Here is an 8272-nt window from a genome sequence, read left to right as displayed (position 1 = left end):
ATCTCTTGCCTTTTCCCAACTGGCTAGCAGTCTCTCACTAATCTTCTTCTGACTTGTTATGACTGGAGGCTTGAACTGAGCGTTAGCCAGAGTGTACTGTGCCAAGACAGCTTTGGTCATATCACTGGCAATGTCTTTGTTTGTGTAAGTTCTTTGGTTCTTTTCACTGATTTGCCTGATTAAAACACCGTATCTCAAAGCATCTCTCAATGTAGGCAACTCCGACTTCAGGAGCTCTCTCCCAGACCCAAGATAGTGACTGAGATGGCTGGATTTTTGGTTCCTCGTCCTGACACAAGCAGCCATCGCAAATATTATCAACTTATAAATGCATCAGAATCTGAAACAGAAAAAAATAGTTAGTTGGGTTGTTAAAGAATGCAGTCAGAAAGCAATTTTCACTATTTAATTGTAATGCACTAATGCAGCTGTACGTTAGATTTTCGATAAATTTCACGCTAAAATTTACCTAGCAAAAGGTTGCAAAATATTGAAACTGAAATTATTTTCTGTTTATATACACTAAAATCTACCAAAAAAGTGATGGGCCATTAGTTTTAGCTGATCTTCCCTCCTATGACACACCCTAGCAATGTAGCAAGGCCTCGTGCCCGGCTTCTCCGGCATGGGGAAGCATGGAGTAGGTTATCCTGTCGGCCCCTGGTGCTGTGTCCTTGCTTCGTTTTATCGACTTCTGGAGTTCTTGCTGGTTGAAGGGTCTGTCAGTGTCATCTTCAACATTGCAGGCCTCTTCAATCATCTGGAGTCTTGTCTGTTGCAGACGCCGTTGTGTTTCCTCCGCATGTCTCGGGAGGTTTTTCGTTACTGCTCGGTCAGAGAACAGTTTTGCAAATCTCTCGGCTTCCTCTTCTGGGTTGGGATGGGTTGGTGGTGGTGGTGTAGACTTCCCAGATGCCCTTCGGATCTGGGCCCACATTTTGCCGAGGGAGGTGTGCTCGTTCAATTCGGAGCACCACTTGAGCCAGCGTGGGCTTTTGATTTCTTCCTTCTCTTCCCTGGTATCCTTAACTATGTCTTGCAGGAGATGTCTGTTTGTTGCCGTGGGATGTCTCCTGTAGTTTCTTCGGGCCATGTTCACTCTGTGGTTGAGTTCTTTCACCCTGGGACAGTAGTACCAGTAATCCTTGTACTGTCTTGATGTGGGTTTTGTTTTTGGAATAACCTCTTCTGCCGCTTGGTGAAAGGCCTCGACGAACTGTTGGTGGAGGGTTGTCTCGTCCACGGGTGCTGCACCAGCCGGCTGTGATTTGGTGCGCCACTTAGCCAGGTGTTTCCTATAGAGTTCCCAGTCCGCCTTTTGGGTAATGTATCTCTATCTCGGCGGGGGTGGAGTGGGGAGTTTGTTCACCTTCAGTGTTGTTAGGGTGTCAAAGTGGTCGCTGGTCAGCGTGGGGTGTAGCTGCCAGGAGGCTGAAGGCTGTAGTGCACTGGAGACGAAGGTTAGATCTAGCCTTCCTCCCCTAATGTGAGTGGGTTCTCCGGTGTTTAGAAGGGCGATCTCGGGTGTGTCTTGAAGGTGGTGTATAGGTGTAGGCCGTCTTCATTTGTGGGGCTTACCGACCTTAGGAAGGAATGATGTGCATTGAAATCCCCTCCCCATGAGTGTGGCGTGGTCAGCAGCTGAAGCGAATAATTGAGTCACCTCCAGTGAGCTCCTTGGGTTCTTGTAGATGTTGTGGACAGTTATTTCCCGTTCTTGGAGGATTACTTTGACGGCCTGTGTCTCAATGTTTTCCCCACATGGCAAATGTTGCATGATCTAAGAGGAGGGTATGCTCGACTTGACCAAGATCATACTTCCTCTTGTCGATGCCTGCGTGAAATGCCTCCTGTATGTCTTGTAGCCACTGAATTTGAAACAGTGGTGTTCTTGTAGGAGTGTTTCTTGTAGCAGTACAATGTCAAGCTTGTCCTTGGCTGCTGCTTCTTGCAGGAGGTGTTTCTTGTTTTCGATGCCCTGAGCATTCCATGAAAGGATGCTCAGGGTGCTGGTGTTTTCCACCACTGTTTCATCGGGGACTTCTGGTGGTCCTCGATGGAAATGTTCAGGTCCGATTCCGACTGGATCAGGTTCATATCTTCTTGTTCTGTGTTGTTTTTTGCCTTTTGGGCCGTGGTTCGGTTCAGGGGAGTTGAAACGTCCAGTTTCTTTTTGGGAGCTGACGATATCTTTGGTTCCCTGGTGGCCTTTTTCGGTGTAGAGAGTACCTCGGCTGTCACTCGTGTGGGGGCCGGCATGGTGTCCTCCACTGAGGTGGCTGGAGCTGTGGCGACTTGCCCAAGGACGCTCCCCCTGAGTATTTCGAGCTATGTAGGCTGGATCTTGTGGCCCAGTATTCCGGCTAGGCCCTCCGCGAAGGTTGTCAGTACCTTGGCTAGGTCTGATACATGTATCATTCCTTCTGGTGCCTTGGTGTGGGCATTTTTGTCTTTTTTGTAGTTGTTGTCGTTATCTGGTACTTGGGGGCTGAGGTGTGGCCGTAGGGAGGCCATGAAACTGGGCTGCGCTTTGGGTGTTGACCGGTTGAGGGGGGTTGGCTTTGTTGTTTTTGCCTTTGGGTTCTCCACACGAAGGTACTTGGTGGGGCTGGTGTGCAAGCGGTGGAGGCCGGTCTTGCTGCTAATTGGTTTGCCTGGACCCACTTTGTCCTCTCGGAGCATCCAGGGTTCCAGGGGTTGCAGAGCCCCTGAAGATCCTGTTTTGTAAATGCCTGGATGAACGAAAGTCCCCAGTGAATGGAAAGTGGCTTATGTGAGTCCTATCTTCAAGAAGGGCGATCGTCACTCCACGAACAACTATAGACCGGTGAGCCTGACCAGCATAATATGTAAAGTACTTGAGAGTATTATCAGAGATGCCGCAATGGAACATCTAATACAAAACAACCTTGTAAAGGATTGCCAACACGGTTTTATGCCGGGGCGCTCCTGCTTAACACAACTGCTCAAGGTATTGGATATTTGGACCCATATTCTGGAACGGGGTGATAATATCGACAATATATACCTAGATTTTGCCAAGGCTTTCGACAGTGTACCACATGAAAGGCTGAAAATCAAACTAGATGGGTACGGAATTCGGGAAATGTCCTAGCGTGGATAGAAGACTTTCTACATGATCGCAAGCAGTGTGTGGTGATTAATGGCACGAAATCGTCATCCGTACCTGTCACAAGTGGGGTACCACAGGGCAGTGTTTTGGGCCCGCTGTTGTTTGATTGTTTCATAAATGACATGCCTGACGTTGTACACGCCTCCATACAAATGTTTGCATATGACGCCAAGTTGTTTCGGGAAATTAAGAACCAAGCGGACTGTGAAAAGCTGCAGAAGGACCCCTGTGGGCTCCAGGAATGGTCGAAGAAATGGCTGCTGAGATTCAATGTCACGAAGTATATCAGGATGCATCTGGGGCGTACCAACGGTAAGGAGGCGTATCATATGTCCCAACGGGATGAAGAAACTGCACTATTTGAGACTGAATGTGAGAAGGACCTCGGTGTGTATGTTGACAATGAGCTGAAGTTCTCGGGCCATTGCGAGAAGAAGGTAAACCAGGCAAATACATTAGTGGGTCTTATAAGAAGGTCGTTCAGATATCTAGACGGTCCGTCCATCGTAACGATCTTCAAGAGTGAAGTGCTTCCCCATCTGGAGTACTGTCACCCCGTCTGGTCCCCGAGATATGCTAGGGACTGTCAGTTGGTTGAAAATGTTCAAAGGAGGGCCACCAGACTGGTGCCTGCACTTCGGCACCTCAGCTACCCTAAGAGATTGGAGCGCCTGAACTTGCCTAGCTTATACTACAGACGGGCAAGAGGGGACCTAGTTGAGGTGTATAAGCATCTCAGGGGGCATTACTCAGTTGAGTGTCCTTACTTGGAGCTGGCGGACGCTCGCCCCACAAGGGGTCACAGCTCAAGATTGAAGAAGCCGCAAGTCCAGAAAACCGTGAGGGCAAACTTTTTCGGAGTGAGGGTTGTAAACTCTTGGAACAATCTACCAGAGAGTGTTGTGACGGCACCGAGTGTGAGCTCTTTCAAGAGAAGACTTGACCAACACTGGAGCGGGTTCAGGTACATTCAGGAGCCGGTGCATGCCCAGTATTTGCCAACAGTGCGTGACAGAGACGTGACCGATCGCCCGGGCGGCTAGAGAGCCGATCTTTTGGTGGAGAGGAGAAATGAAAAGGAAAATTAATTAGAGACGTGACCGATCGCCCAGGCGGCTAACGAGCCGATCAGTGGCGAATAGGATAAAAGCAAAGTAAAAGTACTTAGAATAATTGTGTTAAGCAGGATCGTCTCGGCATAAAACCGTGTTGGCAGTCTTTTACAATATTGTTTCGTAGTAGATGTTCCATCATGACATTTCTTATGATGCTCTCTAGTACTTAACACACTATGCTGGTCAGGCTTACTAGTCTATAATTATTCTTGAATATAGGACTCACATAAGTTATTTCCAGTCATAGGGGGCCTTTTGCTAATCCAGGAACGTATCTTCGTGTTTTATGTATGAATGTTCCATGTATGTATGTTTAATATTTATTTGTTCCATGTGCATATGTGTGTTTCATGTATAAACATATATCTCCCAAATGATCCTTCTATATGTGTTATACGCCAGGTACTGTACTGTATATGCAAACAACGCGTTATAGTTATAAAAGATTATATATTAATCGAATGTTTTAACAGTTTCAGTATGTATTTATAAATAATGTAAATTTATGAAAAGTATATTATCACTTTGTCATGGGTGATGGAGAAATAACTGAAAATATTTGAGTGTTGACTTGTACCTGTAGTCACTTTATAAACAAGTTGGATGGTTGCCAGGGTAACAAGTTTGACGGTTTGAGTTTGACAACAGCAGTAAGTTTAATTCTGTTTACTTCTTAATTCATATATGATAATCAGTTCAGGTTAGAAGGGGAGTGTTCAAAAGCATTACAGGTATTATTTTAGTTTCGGCCATTCGGGGATTCTTAGGAATTTATCTATTGAAATCTGCAGTTAAGACAATTCTAAGTCACTTTTCTAATACAGTTATACGATTTACCGTCGCAAATTATTCAGGTTACAGTAGGTTAGGATAGGTTTTGAGACCTTAATGTCTTGAAAATCATAAGTTTTTGTGATTTCTCACACTCAAAATCCCTGGTTCCCACTGGGGCGGTATCTCAAAAAACAGTAAATTCCTATAGAAATGATGGTCTAAATCATTCAAAACACATCAAAAACCATCGGTAAAGCACAGTTTGGATATCTAAATACTGTACAGGGAACACAGAAACTTAAGTTTTACCGCATTGCAGGGTAATTTTTTGTTATCCACCCATCACCTTTTTTTTCACATGAAAAATATAATTTTTCGCTATAGTTTTCTTGCTGTTTTAGATGATTCTGACATTTATCTTTGGGGCAAATCACTTTTGTTTTTAGTTAGGTTTGGTTAGGTTAGGTTTTCTTGTTGTTTTAGATGATTATAAATGTCAGAATCAACTAAAACAACAAGAAAACTAGCGAAAAATTATATTTTTCATGTGAAAAAAAGGTGATGGGTGGTTAACGATAAATGCCCAATGTTGAGTATGTGAAAGGAACTCACTAACATACAGTACGAGTTCTGTTTGACCATTTTGAGGTGTACATAAAGTCATTATGTTTAGTAATATGACACTAATGTAACTAATGACATTCAGGTTACCCAGTACATCATGGGCGAGAGGTAAAGTGCTAAAGTAATTGGTGCCTTTTTGACTTATGAAATGTCACATAGAAAAAAGTTCAAATTTTGGAGATTCTGAAAATTTTCATGTGAGGAGGAGAAAATCTGGTAGTAGTGTAGGAGAAGGCGGGATTAATATTCCGTAGTGACCATTCTTGGAACTTTATCTGGTAAAGGTGGTGAACACAGTTAGCAGTAGAAATACCTTTGGTATTGAACCAAAATTTCTGGAATTACCATTTGAATGATGCTATACACGAAAATGGAAACGAGAATGCATGGAACTTAACAGAACCTGACCTAACCAATGAATCCTACCTAACCTTACCTAACTTCTGCCCGCCAGACCCCCGGCATATAAGGCAGAAAGAACTTACAGGGGTATTTTGATATCTGGTACTAATGAAAGCAACTTGAAGCGTGCATGGTGTAATTTTAAGTCTTTGTGGATGTGAGAGTACGATCGGTCCTTTCATTAAAACAAATATTTCCTCTTCAGTGTCAGTTCTCTACCACATTTTGAACACTTGCACATCCTGGCAACTAGTCCGTGAAGACAGATGATCACTTGGAGATGGTCTTCATCCTCCACAAGCACAGATAACTTGTAAGGCGATACCAAACATGCCGTGAAAAGGACACCATTGAAAAACAATATGGCTTCTCCCTCAGTCCTCCTCCTTGAGGAAGAACAATAAGCACTGTATATGAACATACAGAGTGCTACTACAGCGTGGTGTTTACTAAGATATCGTTAGTCTAATCTAACCAAATCTAACCTGACCTGACCTAACCTAACTTAACTTAACCTAAATATCTTTTTACTTTTTTTATCCTCTTCACCACTGATAGGCTTGTTAGCTGCTTGGGCGCTCGGTCACGTCTGTCACGCACTGTTGGCAAGTACCTGTCATGTACTGGCTCTCTGTTATGCACTGTTGGCAGGAACTGGGCATGCACCTGCTCCTTAATGTACCTGAACCTGCTCCAGTGTTGGTCAAGTCTGGTCTTCAAAGAACTCACACTCGGTGCCGTCACAACACTTTCTGGCAGATTGTTCCAAAAGTTCACAACTCTTACTCCGAAAAAGTTTGCCCTCACAGTTTTCTGGACTTGTGGCTTCTTCAATCTTGAGCTGTAACCCCTTGTGGGGAAAGCATCCGCCAGCTCCAAGTAAAGACACTCGACTGAGTAGTGCCCCTTGAGATGCTTATACACCTCAATTAGGTCGCCCCTTGCCTGTCTGTAGTATAAGCTAGGCAAGTTCAGGTTCTCCAATCTCTCAGGGTAGTAGAGGTGCTGAAGTGCAGGCACCAGTCTGGTGACCCTCCTTTGAACATTTTCAACCAACTGACAGTCCTTAGCATATCTTGGAGACCAGATGGGGTGACAGTACTCCAGATGGGGAAGCACTTCACTCTTGAAGATTGTTACGAGAGACAGACCGTCTAGATACTGTATCTGAACGACCTTCTTATAAGACATAATAATTTATTTGCCTGATTTACCTTCTTCTCGCAATGGCCCGAGAACTTCAGTTCATTGTCAACATACACTCCTAGGTCCTTCTCACATTCAGTCTCAACTAGTGCAGTTTCTTCATCCCGTTGGGACATATGATACGCTTTCTTACCGTTGGTACGTGACATTGAATCTCAGCAGCCATTTCTTTGACCATTCTTGGAGCTCACAGAGATCCTTCTGCAGCTCTTCACAGTTCACTTGGTTCTTGATTTCCCGAAATAACTTGGCATCATAAGTAAACATTTTATATGGAGGCATGTACAACGTCAGGCATGTCATTTATGAAACAAACGAACAGCAGCGGGACCAATTCACTGCCCTGTGGTACTCCACTTGTGACAGGTACAGATGTTGATTTCGTGCCATTAATCATCACACACACTGCTTGCGGTCATGTAGAAATTTTTCTATCCACGCGAGAATATTTCCCCGAATTCCGTACCCTTCTAGTTTGATTTTCAGCCATTCGTGCTATAATAGCACAACATACAGTTCGCTTAGAATCCAATGCTACTTGAAAGGTATTGGAAATCAATCATTACTGTATATGATTTTCGATTCTAACATTGTGATCTCATCATTTATAAAATGAATAGGTTTAAGAACCTACTGCATGGAAAGAGAAAAATATATGGGATTTGTGCAGGTCATTGACACATGAGGCATTGAAGCATATAATAAAGGTTGTAAAATCCCCAATATGAGAGCTCCGTCGTTTACTGACAATTTAAGCGAGACCGGTTTCAGAATTTATTTGCTTACGATCGGAGGATAGCACGTGCCATAACATGCCAGATTTTTTTGCCGGAATAATTACGGTAAAAATTAAATTTCTTCGTGTATAAAGCACATAGAAACTTGATTTTTTCATATGATCAGTTGTTCAACTACACCTGTAGGTTATTCCCTGCAATTTCCCACATCCTTCATGCTCTGTCCACTGCAGGTGATTTATGTTTGTAAATAGCTGAATAATAAAAAAAAATATATATTA

The sequence above is a fragment of the Homarus americanus genome, unplaced genomic scaffold, assembly GCF_018991925.1.
Source record: "Homarus americanus isolate GMGI-L3 unplaced genomic scaffold, GMGI_Hamer_2.0 scaffold7626, whole genome shotgun sequence".
Classification (NCBI taxonomy): domain Eukaryota; kingdom Metazoa; phylum Arthropoda; class Malacostraca; order Decapoda; family Nephropidae; genus Homarus; species Homarus americanus.
The sequence above is the reverse complement of the archived record's forward strand: the minus strand, read 5'-3'. Positions refer to the sequence as shown.